This window comes from Rattus rattus, chromosome 5 (assembly GCF_011064425.1).
Source record: "Rattus rattus isolate New Zealand chromosome 5, Rrattus_CSIRO_v1, whole genome shotgun sequence".
In the NCBI taxonomy this organism is placed as follows: Eukaryota; Metazoa; Chordata; class Mammalia; order Rodentia; family Muridae; genus Rattus; species Rattus rattus.
In genome coordinates this window covers 44,176,173-44,203,514 of record NC_046158.1, presented here as the reverse complement: position 1 = coordinate 44,203,514, position 27,342 = coordinate 44,176,173, and the positions used below count along the sequence as shown (strand labels likewise).

At 37.9% G+C, this 27,342-nt stretch overlaps 1 protein-coding gene across 1 annotated transcript in view; it reads left to right on the top strand.

Annotated features, from left to right (window-relative positions):
• The first annotated feature begins 5,423 nt into the window (after positions 1 to 5,423).
• Scn7a (sodium voltage-gated channel alpha subunit 7) overlaps positions 5,424 to 27,342 on the top strand; it is a 95,855-nt gene continuing 73,936 nt past the window's right edge. The window contains exon 1 of the mRNA XM_032903420.1: positions 5,424 to 5,502. The gene's annotated coding sequence lies outside the window, so the exon portion shown is untranslated. The remainder of the gene's footprint in view (positions 5,503 to 27,342) is intronic.

Below are 27,342 nucleotides of genomic sequence, written 5' to 3'. Positions count from 1 at the left end.
AACTTTAGGTGCAATAGTTAGTTGCATTGTAGCTGTATCCATTGAGGGTTGAAACCCCACAGTTTTTCTCTTTATTTTAATGAGTTTTGGATTTCTGTAATAGTTTCTGTCTGCTTCAAAAAGAAACTCCTTCAATGGGTATTAAGAGATACTTTTCTCTGTGGGTAGAAAGACAAATTTTTAGAGTACAGTTAGGAATTATGCTGGTTTAGTTAAGTGTGGAGCAAGTTTTCTTTTACTATCCATGACCTCATTAGTCATGAGGAGTTGACTACATTTCCAGTACCAGATACAGTTTCTCTCCTAGTGAAAGGGGCTTAAATTCAGGTAGACAGTTATTGCTTCCCACACAGACATGAGTGCCCCATTGCACACTTAGGACTATCATAACATACTGGTCATCGTATTGGTTCATAAGCATTAGAGTTGGGCAGGAATATTAGTTATTTCCTTCCCTTGACAGCTTGCACAGGATCTTCTAATAAATATAAAACTAATCTTCAGGAAGGAAGCTTTCAGGTAAGATCCAGCTCAAATCCTCCCAGTTCTTTGTTCAAAATGCATAATGTCTTCAATCTCTGAGAAGAAACCAAGGACCCCAGCAAAAGAATGGTTTTGAATCTCTCTGTCCAATATGGTATGGAGAAGAGAAGCCTCAATTAGGGAAAAATTTTAGAGTTCTTCTGTTGAATCTCTTCTGTACATGGATGTAAAGGTCGTTAAGAGTGACAGTAAGAATTTGGATGGAGAAGATACTATCAACCACAAAATAAATTATTTTTAGACGTATTTTTAAATTAAACATAATTGCATCATACTCCCTGTTTTCTTCCCTCCAACCCTTTCTGTGCACCTCCTGATGCTCTCTCTCAAATTTATAGTCTCTGTTTTTAATCATGATTATATATATATATATGATTAGTGTATAATCATATATATATATGATTAGTGTATAATCATATATATATATGATTAGTGTATAATCATATATATATATATATATATATGAATTTAATAGAAGACAGTTGAAGCCCAAGGTGCAGTTTCAAAAAGAATGTTTGGTAGAGTTGTTTGTTTGATTATTTTACTGTATTTATATTTTATATTTACTCAGGACTATGTAAATTCTGGGATGGTTATATAGATTATCTGCATTTCTGATACTGATTTATTGGTGTTAGAACAAACATACCCTGTTTACACAGGCTATAAGAAAAATAGTGCTCCTAGGTCAAAAGGCTGTTTAAAATAGTGTTTTTTTCTTAATGAGGCAGAATAATTGGTCCACAGCTTCTATAATCTGAGTATGTGCCAAAGACAAAAGAGCTTAGAAAATACAACAAGACGGTCAATCAGATTAAATTATTTATATATTATATTATATTATATTATATTATATTATACTATGGACAAGACTAAGCAAGGTCCAAAACAGATGTGTAAAGCATTGTCCACCTTCCCCACATCTTTCTACTGAGAAAGGAGAGAGATGGTTTAGTATACTTCTTGGAACATAATGATTGTAAGACCATTTCAGCAAATTCCGTTATCTAACAGCATTATCAGGATATTTGTTTTAGAACAATTTAATTATACTGTTTCAAAACCAAACTTTCTACCTTGCAATGCAAACTCAGTCTGAAGGCATTCCTCTGCACTTCACTTTTCAGATCATGAGTTTTCAGCTGCCTGTTTTTCCACACAATATCTAAATTTGTCCTTGTTTATGCTCCTTTCACATGACTTATTAAATGTTTGAGATAGCAAATGGCTATTGCTTAAAAATGCCATACGAATTTTAATTGGACTGAGTTCACAGCTTTTTGTCTCCCCTCCAATTTCTAAGCTCCCCCTCACCAACCATTTCTCCTCCAAATTTATATGCCCTTTTGTTGTTGTTAACCCCTAGGTCCATTTAGCACTGCTAATGTGTATCGGTGCAAGACAATCGTTCAGAGGTCTTTCCCTCAATTTGTAACAGTCACCAACAGCTCCTCAGGTAGAGGTAGGATATTTGAGATCTGGCCTGGCCTGTGCCTGGAGTTTGTTTGCTTTGCTCTTGTACCAGGCTTGTGCACGCAGCCCCAGTGCTTAGCAACCATGTGTGCCACAGTCCGTTTGTGTCTTGGCAAATACTGTTTCACTGTAGATATCCTGTTCTTCTGGGCTCTTGTATCTCTTTCACTTTTCCCATAATGAATCCTGAGCCTTGGTAGGAAAGAGTGTGTTATCCCTTTTAGAGCTAAGCATTCTATATCCTCTGTGTGTTGACTAATTTTTAGTTGCAGCATAAATCTATTCAATGAATAAAGAAATTTCTTTGAAGAAGAATGTGAAATGCACTAATTTATGTTTTAAAAGATGAGAATTTAGAGTGCAGTTTATTGCTTTGTCCATTCAGCATAATAAAGCATAAGTTTCTTTCTTACAACCAATGACCTAGCTGGGTTTAAGTTCTGTCCTGTGGAGTGGGTTTTTTTTTTTTAATTAACTTGAGTATTTCTTATATACATTTCGAGTGTTATTCCCTTTCCCGGTTTCCGGGCAAACATCCCCACTCCCTCCCCTTCTTTATGGGTGTCCCCATCCTCCCCCCATTGCCGACCTCCCCCCAACAATCTAGTTCACTGGGGGTTCAGTCTTAGCAGGACCCAGGGCTTCCCCTTCCACTGGTGCTCTTACTAGGATATTCATTGCTACCTATGAGGTCAGAGTCCAGGGTTAGTCCATGTATAGTCTTTAGGTAGTGGCTTAGTCCCTGGAAGCTTTGGTTGCTTGGCATTGTTGTTCATATGGGGTTTCGAGCCCCTTCAAGCTCTTCCAGTTCTTTCTCTGATTCCTTCAACGGGGGTCCTATTCTTAGTTCAGTGGTTTGCTGCTGGCATTCGCCTCTGTGTTTGCTGTATTCTGGCTGTGTCTCTCAGGAGCGATCTACATCCAGCTCCTGTCGGCCTGCACTTCTTTGCTTCATCCATCTTGTCTAATTGGATGGCTGTATATGTATGGGCCACCTGTGGGGCAGGCTCTGAATGGGTGTTCCTTCTGTGTCTGTTTTAATCTTTGCCTCTCTATTCCCTGCCAAGGGTATTCTTGTTCCCCTTTTAAAGGAGTGAAGCATTCACATTTTGATCATCCGTCTTGAGTGGAGTGGGTTTTTAATCCAATCTGTAAGTGGTTGGATTTTCTAATAACATTTGTGGCACAATGCAATAGTGGGTATATCTTATTAGACCTGGAGTTTTTGCATAGGACCCTCTAGCACTATGAACGCTAACAGTAGGGACAAAACTTCCAGGTCAATGCTAGATTTATTTCCCCATGCTATGACTCAAGTATATGAGGTTCTTAGGAATAGGGTTTACAATCAATTTCTTAAGGGCAACCAAGAGGAATAGCAAGAATGTATAATGTTGGAAATGGTGTCTACGAGACTTGATGGACAACTTAAAATCGGTAACCCTTAGCTGGCATTCTGCAATCTGAAAGCATGTGATGCCTGGGGAAGGCAATTTCCCCCCATTAAAAGATAACTCCATTTAAACCAATTTTAAAAAATTGGATATTTTATTTATTTACATTTTGAATGTTATCCCCCTTTCTGGTTTCGCCTCTGTAAACCCCCTATCCCATCCCACATTGCCCTGTTTCTCTGAGGGTGCTCCCCCAACCACCCTCCCACTCCAACCTCACTGCTCTACCATTCCTCTACACTAGGGCATCAAGCCTTCACAGGACCAAGGGTTTCTCTTCCCAATGATGTCAGATAAGGTCCCTTCAGCTCCTTCAGTCCTTCCCCTAACTCCTCCATTAGGTTCCCTGTGATCAGTCCAATGGCTGGCTTTGAGCATCAGCATCTGTATTTAGTCAGGATCTAGCTGAGCCTCTCAGGAGACAGCTGAAACAGGCTCTGTCAGAAAGCACTTCTTGGCCGCAGCAATAGTGTCTGTGTTTTGTGTCTGCATGTGGGATGGATCCCCAGGTGGGGCAGTCTCTGGATGGCCTTTCCTTCAATCTCTGCTCCATTCTTTGTCCCTGCATTTCCTTTAGATAGAAGGAATTCTGGGTTTTAAACACACACACACACACACACACACACACACACACACACACACACACGCTATAGTACTTTTTCCATATGGTATTTGCCTAGCTTTGAGAATGTTTTACAGAAGTATTTGTTGAGTTCACATTATGTTTGGATATACTAAAGGATACACAGGATTGTGTTGGTAAGTATGGCAAATTGCTCCAAGAGAAAGCTTTATACACTAGGAAATATACTTGTATTAACACTACAAAACTTGGGCAAGAAAAGCTGGAAATCCATGTACCATCTTTGAGAAACAAATTAAATGAATGTTTGGCATTGCAAAGTTCTAACTTTTATTTTGGGGTATGACAATAGCACTGGGTTAAATTTTGCAAAATGATTATTTTTATTCATGGACATATGCTGATTTTTAACAAATCATAGTTTAATAAAACATTGTGATAGCTGGACAGATTATACCATGAATGGTCTATATTGTTTCAAAACTTCTGTTCCATCTCAGCAAAAACAAAACAAAACAAAAAAAAACAAAATAAAAAACAACAAAAACCTAGCATATCTTCCCTACAGCCCTCAGAATATACTTTAGATGAAGAGATTGCCAGTGTTTTAAAACAACAATAAGTCTCCTCTGTACCTCACTCATATCCCAATAGCCAGAGTAGGACACAAATATGCAATGGTTATAGTCTTCCAGTAGATTGTTTCCTAAGCAATTGCACACCTGCTCAGAACAGCATCCACGGCCATGTCCACTTTCCCATCCTGAAGGCTCACACTCCAGCTGACATTTAGCCCCAGATGTTCTACTGCATAATCAGACCAGTGCAGGGGAAACTTCCTGCAGATCAGGACCCTGCATTTACCACCCTCCTTTTAATATACTTCCCTCTGCTCTTTTCTACACACTCAGTATCATAGAAACACACACTTTTGCTGCATCCTGGTTTTGCTCTTCTTCCCAGGTTTTGGACCCTTCATGCCCCTTCCCAGCTCTTTCCCTCTCTCTTTACAAAACCCTTAACTGACTGGCTCCTTCCCAGGCAGCAGGAGGATGCAAAGCCACTGCTGAGGCTGTCATTGCCTCTGCAGCTGGGTCTCTGTCACTATCACCCGCCCACGCTTGCTTATCCAGCTTCCAGAGTCCCTGACTGGCCTGGAGATGAGGGTGGGGGAGTGGCCAAGAGAAGGGAGGCAGGAAGGCAAAGGAAACAAAACCAGCTACAAGGCTTGCTGGGCATCTGTCTGTAGGTGGTCTCTGGGTCTGTGACTGAGGAGACAGCCAGGTGGCAGAGTGTCTAGCTGGCAACAGCAGTGGACAGCAAGCTCAGTGTCACGACCCCCTAAGCAGAGAGATCTGAGAGGAAAGCCCAGGAGAGCAAAGGGCTCTCATGAGCCTTGCTTCTGGGTTTCCTGCTGGAGTTTTTGTGAAGACTATCATTTGGCAACAAGTAAGTGCATTCTTCTTCATTTCTTTTAGAGACAATCCCAGGATGGGGATAGCTCATGGCTGTGCCCTGCTTTTCTGTCCTACTCTACCCGCCCCACCCCGTGCACAGTCTCTGGGAAATGTTTGAGAACCAAAAAGAACAGGAATAGCTAGACCTGAACTAACAGTTGCAAGGTGCGTGTTTGCTTTGCATGTGTGGTTAGTTATATCACCCAGCCAGGTAAGCCGAAACCAAAAGATGATTTTTTTTTTTTACTGTAAAATATCTTGATATCCCTAGGGAGTGGTGGTCAGAATAGATGAAACAGGAGGTTATGCGAGTTGGACTATACTATTAAGGAATTTAGACTCTGTATTTTGGGTAATTTTGTGCATTCAAGAATGGAACTTTTGATGCTACAGTCTCAGTATGAAAGCAGAAAAAATGCTATTGGAAGCGGTGTGCTGCTTTTGAACAGCTTAGAGTCTGGCAATATTTGGTTCAACATGATTTATGTTTTATTTCTTGTGCTGTGTGATCTCTCAAGCATATTTCTTCTAGATGTCTGCTTCCTTTTTAGAATTGATGATGCTATTCTGGTGATGTTACCTGCAACATTTACAAAATTGTCAGAGCAGTACTAAAGAGCTGATGGACTCTTTCAGTGGGCCACGTGGATTTTGGTCAGGAAATTGTGAAATGGAAGTGTGGAAATATTTTGTTGGGTATTTGGAGAGACTGTAGAGCACAGTAGAAGGGGCCTGCTGTGGAGTGTTCAAAATCCTGGCACCTTGCCTTCCATGACTAACCCTTCGGTGTGATTATCAGCTGCTACTTTTACAAGTACTATGGACGAGACCCATGAGGAAGAAAAGAACCCTTCCTCTTCTACAGGCTTCTTTCATTCACTTTACAGTTACCCTCCTAATTTCCATACTCTAAGTAATAATTTGATGAGTTACTGGGCTATCTAATAATTGAACTAGAATCCCAGTCATAAAACTTGGGAAATTTAGAATTATAATTTATTTGCATTTGGTGTAACAATATGAATTATTAATATTTAATGCTGCCATCATTTGTTTAAAAATGATAAATAACCAATTCCTGCTAAGGACTAATAGAGACAATATGAATTATTTCATGAGAGCAATCACTTATGTAACAATTTGTTTTTCTCTATTTCACCAGTGTGGCTCCCATTTGAAGTGTAGCATTCATAAGGAAGAGGGAGTCTTTACACACTGGTCCAGAGTTATGAGAGTAAGAGAAAGTCAATTTTGTCTCACATACTCTTGAAAGAATATTATAACCTGTAAGAGTTCATCCTCGTAAATGGTGTACTCATATGGTAACACCCTTGGGTCTTCTGTAAATATGACTCTTTTTCTCTTTTCAATTTCAAGTTTAGCTTTCAGTGTATGACCTTACTTTCTGAGTTAAAAGTATTAAGTGTAGTAAGTAGGCTGTTTAGAATTTATTTGATATAGTTATTATTACTGATGCAGTCAAGTTTAGACATTAAAAATTTGTGATTGCAGAAATCCATTCAGTCTTGCAGTTCAGCAGAGGCTATCATGAGCTCCCCATTATTCATAGATATGTTTAATAGAATTAACTGAAACTGTCATGAGGCTATGGATTAGGGGTTGTCAAGCCTTGGATGACATAATGGGGACCTGTCCACTCTAGCTGCCTATCAGTGTCACTTGGAGAAGTGAAGTAAGAACCAAACACTTGGGAACTGGACTTCTGTCTCTTGGTTCTCATGGAGTAAATAAATGGACAAGGTAGTTGATATGTGCATATGATTGAATTTGCACAAGTGAGGTGAAGCATGTCTCATCAGATTAGAAATGTAGAGTCAATACATTGCCTGAGCCCTTCCTTGGATAAGAATTATGATAATGCTTCCAATACTAGACCTCACTGGAATAAGATCTGCATGTCAGAGCAGTACCTGGAGTTTCACACACATACAACTCTCTAGCCACTATTTAACCTTGTCTTAAAAGCTTATGGTAAAACCTTAGTTCACAAGAAATATTTTAAATATATATGTATATATTTAATTTTTGAAATTACAATATAATTACATTTTATCCCCTTTGCTTACCTCATTTTCACCTTATTACCTTTTTCCTCTACCTCATTGATTTCACACAAATCCTTGGTCTCTATATCTTTAATTATTGCTACATTTCTGGGAGTCTGGCATTTTATTTTCACAAGCCAATATTAATATTAACATCAGTTTGAGACTATCTACCAACCTTACCTGCCTCCACTGACTGTTAAGAAAGATGCTGTCTTTCTTCCCATGAGATTAATTTGTAAAACAGTCATCATTTCCCTTGCCTTAGTCTTTCTTTCTCCTGTATCTCCTGGATCATACAACATCATTTCACCTGCCAAACACCGAAAGATGGAGTCTTTGGCTTTCTTATGATGACTGTTATGGATATGCTGTCATATCTCTTGACCCAGTTACGATTCTGATTTGCATATATTTATGAGGCTACTGGTTTTTTTTTTTCATAAACCAGTACCCATCTTGTGATACTCTGTCATCCTCTACCAATCCATTAGGTCTCACTGTTGTTGGTGCAGCTTTTTGTTCTCAGCGCATTCTACTGATAATAGCTGAGAATAACTGGCGATTGCTCCATAGCAGACTCGGGTATCAACCTCTTTGTGTAGGTATTAAAGAGCTGATTGAAATAAGAGCAGAACATAGGGACCTGCTTATACAAATTCAAACTCAAAACATCTAGAATTAGACTATTTGGTTTTCAACTAGAACACCAGATGTTGATTCTTTGGGGACTGTAGTTCTTGAATGAAAAACTATGTCCTGTGGAATATTCTATCCTTTTTTACTTTAAACACAAAGAGTGAAGCTTCTAGTTCAGCAAAGTCCTCACTTCCTGAACCACAGATTATAGGTTTCTATTTTGGCTCTGGTCCTTAGAGTCTATCTTCCCTTGACCATAAGTTGGTCATGGTTTTGCCCAATGCAAAGTCAGATTAAAAACTATTTAACTGTCATTCAGCTCAGTTTTTTCAAAGTTTCTCTGTTGTCGCTCTCCAATTTGAAATTGGTGGGCAGCTATTGTGTTGAGTCCTTCACATTTGAAAGCCGAGAGTGGTTTGGGAGGACTCTGGGATCATAAAGTATCAGGCAGACTCAGGACTATGAAGAGAAGTAAAAAGGCAGTCCCAAGAGGTCCTTGGGCCTCCAAGGAATGTCCCAATCTGGATTTAATAAGAACATTTCAAAGACCCATTGGCATCTAATACTGTTGTCCAAAAGGTCTTAGGGTTGCTGGGGACTGTACAAGCTACATTCATTACTAGATCCCTTTTTGTTTCTCAAACAGAGACAAGAATGCATTCCTCTCCTTTGAGGTCTTAAATGGACTGTGGCCAGCTGTTTCTGGTCAAGGGTTTGACAGACTAGGATTACAAGGGTATTTAATTTTGAAAGCTTTGGCTTCCCCCCAGCATGCTTGTTTTGTAGAGCAGACAAGCACAGCTTGGTAATTTTCACATCTCAGTAGTAGACCTTCCTAGGGTCTTCCTACTACTACTACCATGAACTTGACATAGAACTGCTCAAATGGATATTGCACATAAGCAGCTTTTATTCTGAGGCCTGGAGTTCTCTCCTAATTACACTATCTGACTTGTTATGGAAATTTATTGTGTTAAAACACACCTTCCATAGACTTGATACCCTGTGTATCTTTGCAGACATTCAAATCTATAAGAACTTAGTATTTTTCTTTTTTTAAAGAAAGATTAGTCTTTGACAATTTCATAAATGTATTAATACATTCTGAGTATACTTCCCTCCCATTACACTTTCTTATTCCCTTCTTTCCCTGACAGTTCTCCCTCCTCACTGTCATGGCACTTTGCTTCATTTGGGTTTGGTTTTATTTTATGTTTTGACTCACAAATCTAACCAAGGCTCTGTCTATAAGGCAGGGTATGAAGCAATCCACTGGAGCATGGTGGAATCACCAATAGAATTTACCACTGGGTGGGAAGAGGAAGACTTCCCACTTTCCTAGCATCTAATATTACTCAATAGTTTCCCATTTATAATGATATCTTCTTTATGTGGAATTAAATTATAGAAATACATCTCATTTTCTCTGTCTTGGTCCTCTTCTCTATCTCCTGGGTGGTAAAATGATGCCACAGTGCCAAACAGTGATGATGGCGCCCTTGAGGCTGAGAAGATGTTTTCATTTGATGGATAGAACAACCATGACTACATGTTGACTGGCCCTGTCATGTGAACCCCTTTGCAGGAAACCATACCTCCCAAGTTTATGATTTCAAAGACCCTTCTGTCACTTGTTTTCAAGTGGCACAGACTGTATTGATGGTGACATGGCCAGAGAACAGTGTTCTCAACCTACGGGTCTCAACACCATTGACAAATCTTCAAAAATATTTACATAATTATTCATAACAATAACAAAATTACAGTTATGAAGTAGAAAGGAATAATTTTATAGTTAGGGTCACTATAATGTAAGGGAATCTATGAAAGGATCAGAGCATTAGGGAGGTTAAGAACCACTGATGTAGACAGTCATTATTTATTTACTTATTCTGTGCACCTTGAGCAGCTATTTAGTACTGATTGCTATTAAACTGAAAAGCAAGCCACTTCTCTGGTCAAGGATGACAGTATCCCCTATGTATAGAAACAAAAACCAATATTTTGAAGATAGTTTTCCATAACATTGATTTAGCAAAACCATAGTAGTAAGTGTCTTTTGAGGGTATAAGATCTCTCCAGTAGCCATGGGCATTTCTGGTATCATGTATGAATTCCCTCCTGTGAGATAAACCACCAACCTAACCATAAAATGATAGTTACACAGTAATAGTCCCCACTACTGCAGCAGTAGGCAGATCTTCCTGTTAGGTCAGTATAATACTGGTCAAAGTCTACCACTGGGAAAGACATCTCATGACTTCTCTCTCCCAGCTGCCTGTATAGCACCTTTTACAAATATGACATCTACTTATCAGAGAGGAAGCTTCTAGTTCATTTTGAGCTTGATTTTTCTGTGTCCTACAGTCAATGTGTGTGTGATTTTACATAGGCTCCTACCATGTAGTTCTCATGGACAGCTGAAAGCAATGTCTATAGTGTGTGTTGTTCTGTGGTTTCTGGGAGCTTTATGAACAATAATCTGAACAATTAACCCCTGTACCCCTGTCACTAGTAGCAATTCAAGAGTGTGTGCTGTGACTGCTCTTATAAATAAACTGATTCTGCACTGGGAATATTGGTTACTATAAGTCTTCCTTCAATACAAGACATATTCAAAGACTTTGAATCCTAGTTAAAAAATTAAGGCATTGTAAAATCTAGATTTGCTAGACTCTAGGTGAAATTTGTCTCTAAAAAAAATGAAGGGGCTTGCAATCCCATAACAACAATACCAACCAACCAGAGCTCACAGGAACTAAACCACCATCCAAAGAGTACACATGGACAGACCCATGGCTCTAGCTACATGTGTAGCAGAGGATGGCCTTGTTGGACACCATTGGGAGTAGAAGCCCTTGGTCCTGCCAAGGCTGGACTCTGCCCCCCAGTGAAGGAGAATGTCAGGGCAGGGAGGTGGGAAGGCATGGGATGGGTGGCTGGGTGGGGAAGCACCCTGAGAGAAGAAGGGGGAGGAGGATAGGATGGGGGTTTATGGATGGGAAACTGGGAAAGGGGTAACATTTGAAATATAAATAGAAAGTATCCAATAAAACAGTGACAAAGTCTGTACATCAGCCTTCGTTGGCACTCCTTCACATATGATGCCATTATCTATTGCTCATAATTGTTAGAAAAAAACTGAATTAAAATTTTAAGAATTATAATCAAACAAAAAGGCAATGTAAATGGCTTAATTTCCTTTCTTTTTATGGCTGAAATATATATATATATATATATATATATATATATATATATATATATATATATTTCACCAGTTCCTCTGTTGATAGACACCAAGGTTGCTTTTGTATCATTCCTGTGGTAAATAATTGTATAACAAATATGATTGTACTGATAATCTCTTAAAAATTCTGATCTTAGTCCCTACACACACACTCTCTCTCTCTCTCTCTCTCTCTCACACACACACACACACACACACACACAGAGAGAGAGAGAGAGAGAGAGAGAGAGAAAGAGGTTATAAAGTAAATATATTATGCAACATTAACTTAAATATCACCTTGGCATTCATAGAGGCTTGATTTCAGAAACCCTTTGTGGATATCAATATCTGTAGAATTTCTTACATCAAGTCATGTCATATTATCACTTACCTCTGTATATCTTCCCATATATAATGCCATTCCTAGACTACTTACAATGTCATTTAATGCCACTGTATACTGCAGTGAACTTCTTAGAGCCAAATTTAGTTGACCTGGTTACAGAACAGAGGTTCAAAAGCTTTGGTCCAAAAAGAGTGTGGCAAAAGTCATAGATCAGGCTAAATAGAATGCTGGAAACAAGTTACAGACTAGGAAGCCGATACCAACAATAAGCAACCCAGATTTAGGAAAAGTAGAACATCAAGGAGGATAAAGAAAGGAAACATTCCAGATGGCTGCCAAATTATAGGTAGACTGGTGTTATCTCAGGTAACTTAGCCTCGAAATTTCACTGTATGACATTTCCATTTCTGGATTTCCTAATCTATACTGACTGAAAAGTATGTTACCTTAAAGAAATAATAATATAGAAATTTATACTCTGATCTCAAATGTATCAGAGTGCCCATATGCCAGTCAACCAACAACTTTTCACTGAGATAAGTTTCTTTTATTTCACTATACAGTTTCACCACTAAAATTATCGATTATGATAATTTTATTGAGGCTTCTCAGAATTTTATTACCTACAATCATCATTCCTTGTAAGCTTTTGCTTTCAAAAATCAATGATTATATATTTCATATACTCCCATTTGAAAAGGAAAAGAACAATACACTGAATAAGATTTATGTGTAATACTCCATGGGGAAAATAGATTCTAGTCAGAGAGCTTTGAGTGAAAAGGATATATCAGATATTTCAGCTGTTAGCCACACTAGAATGCAGCAAAGATGAAATATAAGCTACAAAATGTCTACTAAGTGCAGTGAGGCGGCCACAACCAAAGAAGATGTCAGTCTAAATTGACCATTAAATGGCTAAATTGATTAGCAGTTGGCTTCTTATATTCTCAAAAATTCATATCCTGTTCAATGTTTTCATTTCTTTGCCTTTCACCTAAGCTGGTGGCACCTTCTAGTCTGAAGGAAATCTAATTCAACATATAATGGTGGGCTTATAACTATCATTGTTCTAAAAAAAGAAAAACCATTTGTATGATAAGGGTGTGATAACGTCATGCATTGCTCTTGTCTGGTGTTGAACACCATTCATTCAAAAGAGTTTGACACCTATTAAATGAGAAAGTTTTACACTATTATGACTGCCTAAAATGGGCATCTAGGATGCCACCTTTACTTGATGGATAAGTTGTTGGGTTTGTTTTTCCTTATTCTTCATTTTTAGTCTCCTTTTCTGTCATCTATGTCCTTATTTGATAGCCTAAAATATTTTGGAAGTTCATTGGAAATGTGAATATGTATATCTATATTTTAGGTTGATCTAAGAAATCCTATTGACATCCACATGTGATATTGATATCCACATGTGATATCTAGTACAATTCCCTGTCAAAACTAATCTAAACATTTGTTTCCTGATAAACTCCCCCAGGTTCCAGAAAGCTTGCTTATTAATTATTTACATTTCAATAGATTAAATGCCCTAAAATAGGAACAAGCATGCAGAGGCACTGGGTGGTTACCTATGATCTCTGGAGAATCGGCTGTGTGGGTTGCCTGCTCCATTGCAGGTTTTGTTTTAGATATCAATAGGAGAAAAGGTGCTCGTGTGGGGAAACAGAGGGATTGGGAATAGGAATACAAAAGAAAACATCAACCATAACATTTCATTTTTTTCTCATGTCCTTCATTATTTGTAAGATGAAACTGCAGCTGTGTGAAGAAAATCCTACTAAAGCTGGTTTAGCCTAGAGAGCTGAATTCAGAAAAGCCTGCTGTTGGCTCAGTATTAGGTGGCTATATAATTCATCATCGAGCTCAGAATTCTTTGGGGAATTAAAGAGAATGTTGATAGCTTTCTTCCACAACTGATGGGCACTCAAACTATGCCCAGCTACTGAGCATTTTTGATTATACTATTTGAAAATAAATTAGGGTACCCTGGGAGGAAGAGGAAGAAATAGAAGGGAAAGGAGAAAGTAATTACCAACTAGGCAACAATTAGGCACAGGATAAGATGCAAGGTAGGTTGCCATGAGTTTAATCTCAGACTCCAGTGCTTTGGTATCCAGGTGTCTGAGGTCTTCTGTTACCTGAATACCACCCTGACAAGTCCATCATCGTGTACTCAGAAAATGATGAGAAACTGTCCAGCTGAGGGGAAGAGGATGCCTAAAGGATTTAACAATGTGAATTTCTTTGGATGAGCAGTTCTGAAGCAGCAATTTTTTCCACTGATATTACTTTACCCTTGTTTTACCTTATTCAGTAATGTTTATTAAGATTAACAAAAAAATGAAATCCAGTGGTGTGCATGCTGTAGAGTTATGTGAAGACGTTTGAGTTGAGCCTAGTATCTTTCTGTATTCAGTCTGAGTCAGCTTTACCTCATGGAGCTGCAACCCAGATATTCTGAAGTTGTCTGGCTTCGACCACTGATTCTTCATTTTTGATAGATAGGCTGGGGAAAATGCTGATGTACAGCCAAGAGATGTACACATGGTCCTCTTCAGCAATACTGATAGGACCATGTCACTCAACAGTGCTCGTGTCAGCTATTGAACATTACACATTTGTCTTCTCGGAGACTACAGGCTTCCTGAAAGGCAAATCAGACACCATTACATCGAATCATCAGCCCAGGGTCTAGCACATGGTTGAAAAGTTTTGGGTTCATGTCAAGCTAACATAGGCAGAGAAGATGATAGAGGCTTAGGACTGGACACATAGAAAAACTGTTTCAAACTCCTCTGTCTGGTCATCAATTCAGAAAAACCACATTAGAATCTATGTGCTTACTTTACCCATTGAGAAGCTAAGCACCGGTGAGGAGGCAAGGAAGTCTGGCAGAACGAAGACACCAGAGAGATACAGGAGCTCAGCTGGCTGCTGGAGCTTCTCCAGCACTCTAGAGATAGATCTCATTCCTGAGTTTCTTTCTTCCATAGGCATGAGTCAGGTCATCCCTCTCAGAGTCGCCAGTTGTATCAAAGATTACAAGAATCAAATTAGAGAGTCTGATTGCTGTAACACACTTGTTTTCCATGGAGAGCTTCTGGGTACTTTTTCAGTAACTTTCTACCTTGAATGTGATCATGACCCAGGAGTGATTAGTCAACAATCTGACAGAATGGGTCTGTCGGAATTCTAGGACAAGCCTGACTCTACTGCAACTTGATTACTTTGGCAAGGTAACAAAGATGACTCTGCAATCCTTATGATTTTATGATGCACTGGGAGTACTTAGAATATCTGGAGAAATAAAGCAAATTACACTCTTTAAAACACTGGGTTAGGTTACTTTATAGAATCCCTGGCAAGGAAGGGAAGAACACTGGTATCTTCCAAGAACATTTAGGGTCAAACTAGATATATATTGTAAAACTGATAAGATAAATTTCTCAATTGTTTTGTCACAGTCATAGGTCATAATGAAATTTATTGTGACACACTTGAGAGGATTTTACTATATTCCTTCTGGCTGTTCACTCCTACTAGGTTATTGATTTTCTTTTTTCTTTTCTTTTTTTTTTTTTGGAGCTGAGGACCGAACCCAGGGCCTTGCGCTTGCTAGGCAAGCGCTCTACCACTGAGCTAAATCCCCAACCCCGATTTTCTTTTTTTTAACCAATTATTTTATTTATTTTCATTCCAAATATTGCCTCCCTCCAGGTCATCCCTCCCAGAATTTTTCACCCTATTCCCTCTCACCTTTGCCTCTGAGAGGGTGCTCCCCCACCAAGCCAAGCATCCCCATTCCCTGGGGCATCAAGTCTCAGCAGGATTAGGCACATCCTCTCTCCCTGAGGCCAAACAAGGCAATCCTCTGCTCCATATGTGCAGGGTTCCTCAGGTCAGCCCGTGTATGCTCTTTGATAGGTGGCTAAGTCTCTGGGAGCTCCCAGGGATATGAGTTAGTTCACATTGTTTGTCTTCCTATGGGGTTGCCATCCCAATCAGCTCCTTCAATCCTTCCCCTAACTCTTCCATAATGATCCACAAGCTCAGTCCAATAGTTGGCTATGAGTATCTGCATCTGTCTCAGTCAGAGCTGGTAGAGCCTCTCAGAGGACAGCCATGCTAGACTCCTGCCTGCAAGTACGCATAGCATCAGTAATAGTGTCAGGGTTTGGTGCCTCATCATAGGATGGATCCCAATTTTGGCTAGTCACTAGATGGCCTTTCCTTTGTTCTCTGTTTCATTTTTGTTCCTGCAATTCCTTTAGACAGGAACAATTCTGAGCCAAAAATGTTAAAGGTAGGTGAGCAACCCCAGGTCTCCACTGGGGACCTGCCTGTCTACTGGAGGCGCTCTCTTCAGGTTCCATCGCCCCCACTGGTGGGCAAGCTATGGCACTTGCAGAGTTGCAATCAGGAAGGTTTTGATTTCGCTTTTTGCTATCTGATTCTGTATAGTTATAAGTTGATGGTGTTCAGTAACTATGTTACTTTGCACATCAGAAAGGCATTGATTAATTTATTGTTCAAGGGTGGAGTCCAGTTTTCCAACCTACACAATCCAGATTCACCACTATTTGGAATAATTTTGGTCTACACTTCTCAAAGTATAATAATTTTCAAGGATTAGCAAGGTAAAAGTTGGTTGTATTTTTAAGAGTTTTCATCCCACTGTCCTTAATTTAGGGACTTTATTCTATATTTGAAACATTGAGTATGATACCATGTTTAGTATATTATAATTATATGTTCCACATAGCGTGTGCAAATCAAAACACCATATTGCACTCCTCAAATGTGTACAAATATTAAGTATAATTAAAAACTAATATAAATATATGCATAAAAGACATGACACTGGTTAATTTTAATGTCATTATGGACTATTAAATGGATGAATAATCTTTTGTAAAGTTTAAATTAACGTTCATGTATTTGAGGTAAAAAACTACCTCAAATAACAAAAGTGTAATAACAAAAGATACTGACTGAGCATGCTGTCAAACACGTGTGATTGTGACCCTGTGGAACCTAAGATAGAAATATTGCAAGATCAAAGCCAACTTGGGCTACTTCATGAGAACTTATGCAAAACATGTTTTTGTCTTAAAAGTGGGCAAGACTGTATTGTAGAGACCTTCCTTTCTTTTCAAATGTTCTCTTTAAGATCCAATTTCAATAATGTGTTCCAAAGAGCAAGAATGTGGTAAGTCGAAAGAAAGAAAAACAAATTTAAGCAATCTGAAAATACGAGGCCAGCAAATGCGGACCATACTTGGTCCCTTTGTGACCATGAGGTTAATTGTTCTCCAGGAAGTTAAGTTGGGAGCATTAGCCATTTGCTGAACCCTGAGGAAAAACACAATTTCAAACAGACCCAAAAAGGAAGAGCCATGAGTAAACCAGCAGTGGCTTACATTAGGACAGAATAAAGCAAAACACTATTTGCCCTCGGGGGCAAGTAGGAGAATTGTAATAAAGAAAGTTAGTTGTATTAAGGACACAAAAACACAGGAATGTAAGTGTGCCGTCAAGGTGGGTGATGATGAAATAAATTCCAGACAACTTTGGAAGCCGGAGTTCTGTACAGATGGACATGGCCACTTTCTGTTAGATGTAAGTCTGAGCATCTGGATTGTTTTAGTATCTCACAGAAAAGTATTTGTACCCTTGAGATTCACAACCACTAAGGAATAATTGGACAAATTTAGATTAGCCGTGCAAAATCATCTATTCTTTCTAAATCTGATGAACTTCGAAACTAGAGAGATCTGTGTGATGGTTCATTGGTCAGGCTAATTTTCCACCAATCTCAAGCCTTCAAGCTTAGCTGGGACCAAGAAATTAATAATGCATTTGGGTGTGGAGAGATAGAGAAGGGAAAGGAATCTAAAGAGTCTAAATATTTATAGCATGGTTGACTCTTCCATTGGCTGTCTTGGGCTGCTTTTTACAGCCTGTTATTTCCATTGTCATGGTCAATTGTAATGACTTAAAGACAAATGTTAGAAGAGGAAACAGAAGCAAACAATCTGAAAATAGTAACAGGCTGAAAGTCCAATTATAAAAGAAATATACATAAAGTAGGGACAGAAAAGCTCACTGAGCCTTGGAAGCTCTTTAAGAAAGTCACTGTATTACAGTCGATCACTATAATTTATTATTTTACTATTAATTATTGGGTATCAGCAAGGAGTTATACTATCTTCTGAATATTGTCTTTATAAATTCTAATCTATTAGAGAATTGATTAATTGAAAACAAGTAGGCATAAAAAGAGCATGCTTTAAAAGATTTAAAATAAGAATAAGGGATATAATAATGACAGTTTAGAGTACATGGCAGACATTGCTCTAAATGCCTCGCATTTCTTATCATTTCTATCATTACTCTTATTCCCATCATTTCTACATTGTAGCTGAGAAAAACAAGGCATCAAGAAGTGAATTACCTGGTATAAGGTCAAAGATGAAGAAAAGTGTGTTTTATAAATTGCATAACCACTTACAATGAATGAGAACTATTTAAAAAATAATAACCCAGCACTGGAAAGATAGCTCAGCATTTGAAAGTACCAGATGCTCTTCTAGGAAACCCAGGTTTGATTTCCAGTACACAACCAGCTGTAACTCCAATCTCAGCACCCTTTTCTGTCCACTGAAGTTACTTTACATCTATGTTACACAAACATATATTCAGGCAAAACACCATACACATAAAAAGTAATTAACTATGTTTTACTAACTAATCATTAACTAATTAAGTAGCTAATTAACTAAATTTTAAAAGTAGAGCCTAGATAGGAACTTAATTCTACTGCTGAACCTTCTGCACATGTTGAAAAGCTACTTAAACATGCAAAGGGTTTGTGAGCCAGGCATCATCAGTAACTGTGCACATAATGCCGATTTTGTCACATGTTTATCCATCTGCACATTTTTAAAACCAGGTTTTAATTCTTATTTCATGTCTTTCAAAACAATTTCCAAATGACCTTGTAGCTGACTCCTAAGAATTTTTATGGGTATAATAATTAAATGGGAATCACAATTGTTTATGGCTACCCAAAGTTAAAATTTACAAATCCTATGATTCTGAGTGCCACTTTGATAAGTATATTTACCCATGTGTTCAAAATTCCTAAGAGATTTTGCACATTTCCACCAGTACTGTCTCTCCTTGATGAACATTGCCACAGTGAGACATGCCTAACCTTTTTCTAGAAGTTGGGTTATTCTGTGTATAATCCTTAGAGTATCTGTTGATCAAGGTGAGTTTTTGACTTGTTATGTCTATTGGTAATTTACCATTTGTATTGCTCCAATGCATTCTATTATATGAAATTTATTCCATAAAAATAACACAAGTGTTTTATCTTATTTAATTTTGATAGAATCTTTCCAGGTTTTGGTAATTAAGCCAGTTAGTTTTCTTTTCATTTCTATACTCATGCACCATTTCTATATTCATGCACTTTTTCACCTCACTTATTCATCTTAAATGTCTAAATATTTACCTGAAGATATGAAACTGTCTTTGTCCTACGTTCTTTGTTCAGGAAGATCTTTGCTGAATACAGAATTGGAGCTTTACAATGGCTTTTCCTTGTATACATTAATATCATTGTTATTCATTGTTTTGGCTTCCACTTCTCCAAGAAGAATTCAGTAATTACTCTTGCTATTATCTTCTAGCACACATGTCATCCTTCCTTAATTGTTTTCAAGATTTGGCTATTATATATTTGTTATATGATTTAAACATTAAGACCAATTTTTTACTCTCAATTCCTTTTAAAGGACAGATTAAGGTATTGTTTCTATGTGTTGCATTTGAAATCATTTTATAAAAAATTTCAGGGATTGGGAAGGTAGCTTGTAAGGTATTATGCTTGCTAACTAAGCACAAGGACAAGGAGCTATGCAAAAGCCAGGTGGGCTACATGGAGATTTGGGGATGTCTGGCCACTCACTGTAAATGAAATAAGGACTTTCTTATCTTTAGAAATGAAGGTAGAGGAGTTAGAGAAAGGACTGAAGGAGCTGAAGAGGTTTGCAACCCCTTAGGAAGAACAACAATATCAACCAACCAGACCCCATGAGCTCCCAAGGACTAAGCCACCAAACTAAGTGTACACATGGAGGGACCCATGGCTCAGGCTGCCTATGTGGCATTGTCTGGCATCAACAGGAAGAGATGCCCTTGGTCCTGTGAAGACTCATTTACCTAATGTAGGGGACTGCCAGGGAGTTGAGGTGAGAATGGGTGGATGGGAGGGGGAGCATCTTAATGGAAGAATGAGAGAGGGGAGAAAGGGAATAACTTTTGAAATGTAAATACATAAAATATCCAATAAAAATAAAAAACAAATGAAGGTAGAAAGTCTATTGAGGAAAGACACCCTAATGTTGCCTTCTTGTCTTCATATAAATCCATACAAGCCTGAGTACCCAACCACACATATGCACACTCATGATATGCATAAACAATGCACATACAAAATGCTCAGGCATACAGTAGCACACATGCATATATGAGCATACATGTTTAAAAAATAAGAGGAGGTCCTGCTGTTTGCCAACATACATGATCCTAGATTTGAACTTGGATTCAGTGATTTGTGTCATCATATACTATATATGCATGCATGCTAGTGCACACATATGCATATGTGTATATAAATCACATGCATACAAATAGAATTTACTTATACTTATCAACCTTTGGGTCTATATTTATAATTTCTCACGAACTTCCACTTTTATAAGTTTTTAGATGTATTTAAATTAAAAACATCAGCTCTTTCCTAATATTTGCAATAGCATTTTTCATTTCTACAATATCTTTATAAATGCCTAATAATCATTTCTCAAATCCTATAAATCCTATAAAGTTTTGTCAAAGCCTCTGGCCTGGACCTAGAAGTCAATTATTAGCATTTAACACTTTAAAGTATACTAGAGAGAAATTTATTGTCTAGTTACTACCTATTTTCTATTTTTACAAATTCTAAAAATACTGCTGTGGTTTGGGAAGCATTAATAATGTATAGGAACTCTATTTAAAACCCATCTATCTGATTTTTGGAGGATGCATCTGAGACACCCCACCCAGAATCTACCTACAAATGTTGTAACGGCTTATGCTACCAAATGCTTCCTAGTATGTTTCCCTGAATACTAGTCAACACTTCATTAAACTGGGACTTCTATTATATTTATTGACTTATCACATGGAATATACATGTTCAGATGTGCTCATGTGACTGCATGTGTCAGAATTCACATGTGCATGTGTCATATGCATGTGTGTGCGTACCAGAGATTGACAGTGTCTTCCTAGTTTGCTTGCCACTTTATTTACCATGGTGGGGGTCTCTCACTGAATCTAGGGTTGCTATATTTAGCTAGTTCAGTCAGCCACGTTGTGCATGGAACACCCTGTCTCTGCTTCCCCAGCGCTGGAGTTATAGAGGCGCTGCCATTCCTATGGCGATCTGAACTTCTGTCTTCACACTTGTTTAACAAGCACTTCATACACTGAGACATTTTTCCAGCCACTCTATTTTAAATCATTATAAATAAATGAATGCATTGAAAATCTTTTTCAGTTTTGAAATTTACACTATATTTTTACTTTTGAATAATTAAGCCATCTAGAAATGGATTTGGTTAGAAGACTGCATGAACCAGGTTAATGGGAACTTCTCGGTTCCACATCTTGCTATAAGTGCTTCCCCAAACATGCAAAGGGCAAAAATATCCCTTAAAACTACACAGAAACCCCTGTAGGCCTAACAAATATAACAAATACTCAAACTTCACAGTGTTGTACAAAAACAGTAAAGGTAGGGCCACGTGCACTGTATCTCACATAAATCATAATTGAAACTGTGAATCACAAGCAAAACTGAAAACATGGCTGGTAGAGGAGTAAAAGTGATGTAATGTGACTGACAGGGGTGGATGCAAAAAAAAAAACAAATAAAATACTGGAAGAAAAAACAATTTTTCCATAACTGTTCATTGACTAAATGTAATTTTCATGTTTGAAAGGCACTCCCCCCCAATTTTACTGGTTATTTTATTTAACATTTCAAATGTTATCCCCCTTCTCAGTTTCTCCACTTTATGCAGATCCCAAATACCTTCAACCAGTGCTCTTCATGAAAGACCCACCATATTCCTAGGTATAAACTTTAATGGTCCTCCAGCTCCATTTATGCTAAAGATTCTCTCTCCACAGGGGAGACTTTTCTCCCTTCAGTTCCTATTGACTGAAATCAGAGAAGGTGTCCAGCAAATATAAGAAAAGTTAGGGGGCTGGAGAGATGGCTCAGCGGTTAAGAGTACTAACTGTGCTTCCAGAGGTCTTGAGTTCAAATCCCAGCAACCACATGGTGGCTCACAACCATCTGTAACAGGATCCAATGCTCTCTTCTGTGTGCCTGAAGGCAGCTACAGTGTACTTATACATGATAAATAAATAAATCTTAAAAAAAAGAAAAGTTAGAAAACAAATTAGCAGAGAGATTACATAATAAGCAACATACATAATTCAAGTTATGTCAAGTTTGTGGATAGATTGCATAAGCAGCACTCCTTAATATCTATAGATCTACAACCTGCCAACGGTTCAAATTATGCTGAATGTTCATACCAAGGATAGCACTGGGAAATAGAAAATTACGTGATAGATTAAAATAGCCTTTAAATATTGTTATTTACATCAGTAAGCAGAAGAATTCCCAGCTAAGTCCACAGTCAATATCAATTGGGGAAAAAACACATTCTAGTGAACAGTCATGATATTTCAACCTTGAGAAGTCAAAACAGTGCTGGATACAGTGCCAGGCTCTATTGCTGCCTCCTATACCTCTGAACTTTGTCACAAAATCTGTGCTTCCTTTAAACATGGATTACCCATGATTCTTCCTGCTTGGTGCCTTTGGATCCAAATTCAGTATCTTGAACGGGTGCACTCACTTGACTTCCCAAAGCACAGTTACTTAGATGTAGGAGAAACCCAATGTCGTTCTCCTAATCACCTAGCTCTTTCTTTTCAGTTGTTGTTCAGAAAGTCTCCTACCATGATTTATAGAAATACAAATTCCCTAAATCCTGAGAGCGGAATCCAGAGAGTGGATTGCATGATAGCCATCTCTTGTCCTCTCCAAACTAATATCTATCTTATCTTTCCCTAGACGTGCCCATTTGCCCTTGGTCTGTCAACTGTAAAGTGATTCAATGTTATCTCCCTTTTTTTGGACATTTCTAAAGTAGCCATACTGGTATATCAGTAGTTTACATTTGCCTAAACTATTGGTAGCTTGTTTGGAGGTTTTATTTTAAGCGCCTTCAACCTGCGACTTAAGTGTAATAGTTTTAGCCTTGGTCTCCATCAATTACCCAAGGAAACCATGATAGGGCAGTCATCCGAGAGACCAAGAAACACCTCCTCGTTTGTAAAACGATACTTGCAGGGGCGATACAAAAGAAAATAAGAGAACTTAACAAATTTATCTTAGGAATGGCAGTCATTCAGTAAGAGTGCTCATAATTACAGTTATCACATTATTTTGATAAATTTATCCATATTAATTTTTAAATTCAATAACTTTTTCCATAAGATTATACTCTATAGCTTTCTGATTATTCAAGAGAAATGGACTCCATTTTCCTGAATAGTTATGCAACTGGAACTTACCAAGAGTGCAATTGTGATATAATTATTGCCAAAACCTTACTCTAGCTATTCAATATTTTAGAAAGGCCATCTAATGGGCAGATTAACTATTAATCTTTATTTTCTTAGGCATTGATGCTGTATTAAAAGATGGCAGAACAGAAAGCGTAGTGCCTGGACCACGTTACATAAAGTCCCCACAGAAATGCTTTTTACTGAATTATGTTTTAATGATTAATAATTCAGTCTGCACTCTACCTTCTAAAAGTCAGAGGCCTGCCAATTCACTTGATAAATGTTTGCTTTGCTTTTCAGTGCGTTGAAGACAAATGCCTATTGTCCATTCATTCTTTGAGTCAACAACGGGGTAAATTTTCTTTCAGTGTCAGAGTAACTACTGAAAGTGTCACCTGAAATAAGTTGTTGCGGTGAGGGAAAGAATGAGTCACAATAAAGACTGTAGTTTTTTACTGAATTATGTTTCAGGGTTTCTGCATTATCTGATTTAATCTTTCAGCATTTTACGTTGTGTATATACGAAGGATATGTAATTTGACATATATGGAAAGACACTGAGAATTTTACTGGTGTCATATATATTAGCTAATAAAAGAAGGTATCATTGGATTATTTTACCGAGTAGTCCACAAAAAGTAGTTTATATTGGGGTTGTACAATAAAAACAATGAAACAAAACACAACCAGACTGGTAAAATGAATCTTGAGGTTTCAATGAAGTGAGTCTAGACTATTTCCACTGATGACAGCATCTTCCAATAAGCTGGAAACATCTCCCCCTCCATGTCTAGTGTTAATAAATATAATTTTAATATACACGAGCTTAACATTGTTGGCTAGCCATCTAAGTGGTTCTACTGGCATTGTGATAATTATTTTAGGCTGGGTGTGATGGTGCCAAAAGCTCAGGTATTCTTTATTCAGAGTCTCTCATCTCAGCCAATCTTTGTGTCTTGTGTTGCTGTACAAAAACTTCAGTAAAAGTATCTTGACAGTTGACTGTTCTCAGAGGACATAATATTGACATTACAATCAATATTTGCATACATTGAAAACGTCTCACCCAACGACCAGTAATTTTATGCTTCCTATAGCTATTTAAGGTGAGGCATGGTGCCCATAGCTACTCATTCAATATTAGGAAACACTCTACCTTACAGGCAAGTCTGGGCTGCAGTTGGCGCATTGATTCCAATTCTTCCTCCCTGGTAATACAGGTATGTAGTTTCCACATAAAAATTTTCAGAGACTTGGAAGCAACAAGTTTCACTCTGTGCCTCTTCTGTGTCGCTATGTCACACCTCCACCTTTTTAGCCAGACTCTCCACAGTTTCATTTTATTTTAATTAAAAATAATCATTAGGTTTTGTCCAGCTTATCCACATCGAATAGAGGTGGATACATTCTTAGTCTTTTGTCAACATGGTCTAAGATTATATTATCTTTCTTGGCAAAAAAGAAAAAATGGTATTAACTTATATTCAAATCTGTATTAAATAAAACTCTCTGGCACTTTCCCATGTTACAAAGCAGCTCTCTTTCCTGTTATATTTGTGTAGATGAATATATCTAGTACAGACATCTGAGTCCTATATGGACTATCACTATAACCTTGGATCCACATACCAAATTTATAACAAATAAAATTTGCTATAAGGGGCTGGAGAGATGGCTCGGTTGTTAATCTCACTGACTGCTCTTCCAGAGGACCCATATTTAGTTCTCAGAACCCACATAGTGGCTCACAACCATCTAAAATTTCAGTTCTGATGTGATCTAGGGCCCTCTTCAGGAATCCACAGGCACTACATGCACATGATGCACAGACATACATCCAGAAAAAAAAAAAACCACTCATACAAATAAAATGAAACTAACAAAAATCTCAGTACTGGGCTATAAGAATCCTTTCAAATTGTTGGTCAGGAGAATCTAAGAAACTCTTAAAATATTATAAGTTATTGCTGCTCACCATGGATGCCCCCCAAAGGTTGAAAACAAGTCTTTGTTACAGAAGACATGATGCATTTCAGACATAACAGGCAAGAGATTCAAGGTGGATTTAACCTCAAGTCCTCCCCACAAGTACAAGCTGTGATATAAATGGAAGGTGCCGTGCAAAATGGTAAATGATTGAAGCCAATGATACTCATACATAGGAATGATGCTGGTGAACCACAACAATGACCAAAGGCCACAATATCCCTGAAGTGCAGTAGTGACACTTACATCTTAGCAGTAACCATCAGCTGTCTACTTGGACCTAAAGGCCATTTAATAGGATGCTATCCAGACATGGTACTGGATTCATAGCCAATGACCCATAGCTATTGAGGTCATACATCTTAGATGAGAGCCTCCTCCTGCCACTGCCATAAGCCTATACATTTCCTAGCTACATTACAAATATGTACTCTCATACACAAAGATCAGTGTAGATATCCTCCATTCTAAGAGCTTCTTATTGCAACAGGAGCCACTACAGAAAGGCCCAACTAATCACGGTGTATAGAGTAAGTTATTACAGAGTGTCCATCCTGAGGCCAGCAATCTGTAACACAAACCCTACACCTAAGTTTCAGGGAACATCATGGATGAGTATCGGGCAAGATTGTAAAACCAGATGACCAAGATGTCTGCTTTGAGATCTTGTTTTCTAGATATGACAGTAAAGCTACACCCACAAAGTTTCAACCTGCCAGACCAAGAGGTGAGCAATTCCAGCACCGGTTAATATCCTAGTGCAGGTAGGGAACGTCTCGTGTGGTCCTACCCCTAAATGAAGAGCTACAAGCAAGGGACTACTACTGAAAGAGAAAGAATTAGTCTTCTCCAGTAATTAATTCAGTAATTATTTATCCAATACCTATTGTAATAATAAGTAACACACAAGCAAAACTAAGCTGACTCAGCAGGCTATAAGGCTCTCTCTCTCTCTCTCTCTCTATATATATATATATATATATACATATATATATTTACATGCAAATTCATAATATATAATTATACATGTAACAGTAAAAATTGAAGAGGATGCCATGAATTTAAGAAAGATCAGGGTGGGGGAATAGAACACATCAGCTGGAAGAGAAGACAAAGAAAGGAAAGTGATATAGTTTTATTTTAATTCATATTTTAGAAGAAGAATCTTTCAATTCACATGGAGAATAGTAAATACATTTATATCTGCGATGGTATTTTTGATGTAAGAACTTCCTCGTGCATATCAATGGGAAAGCAAAAATGAAAAAAATGACAAAATCCAGCAAAGGTTCTATGCAAGACGTAAGCAGTCAACACAGTATGGTTTTTCCATGAGCACCTGTGACACAGACATGTACTTTACACCATCTCTCTAGAAACCTATGAGATTTGTCATATATTTGCATGGTTTTGATCACCATCGCCTTAAACTAGAGATTTGATTGTTACAATGAGTCCTATCCCACTTCCAATAACTTTCGGTCTTCTTAGTAATGTGTTATGCATTACTTCACATTTTATACAGAAATGAAAATGCTGGAGGTAAACATATTACATGGCATTTCTATTTTAAAAAATTATTTTGAAAGAAATGCCTCCACTGGGATGCAAAATATAAAGTTAGCAAATGTGCATTATCTAATACACCACCTTTAGCCTTCATGTCCTCATAAAGAAGATTGAGCAAATTAGTAATGGACAATAACTCCTCGGATCCTAAGATTTTGATAAGACTTGGGCTGTCACAAAATGTAATGTAATCACAATTATGGGAATCATGGGCTGGAGAAGTGGCTCGAGTGGCTATGTGGTTAAAGCACTGTTGCTCTTTCAGAAGACACAGATGTG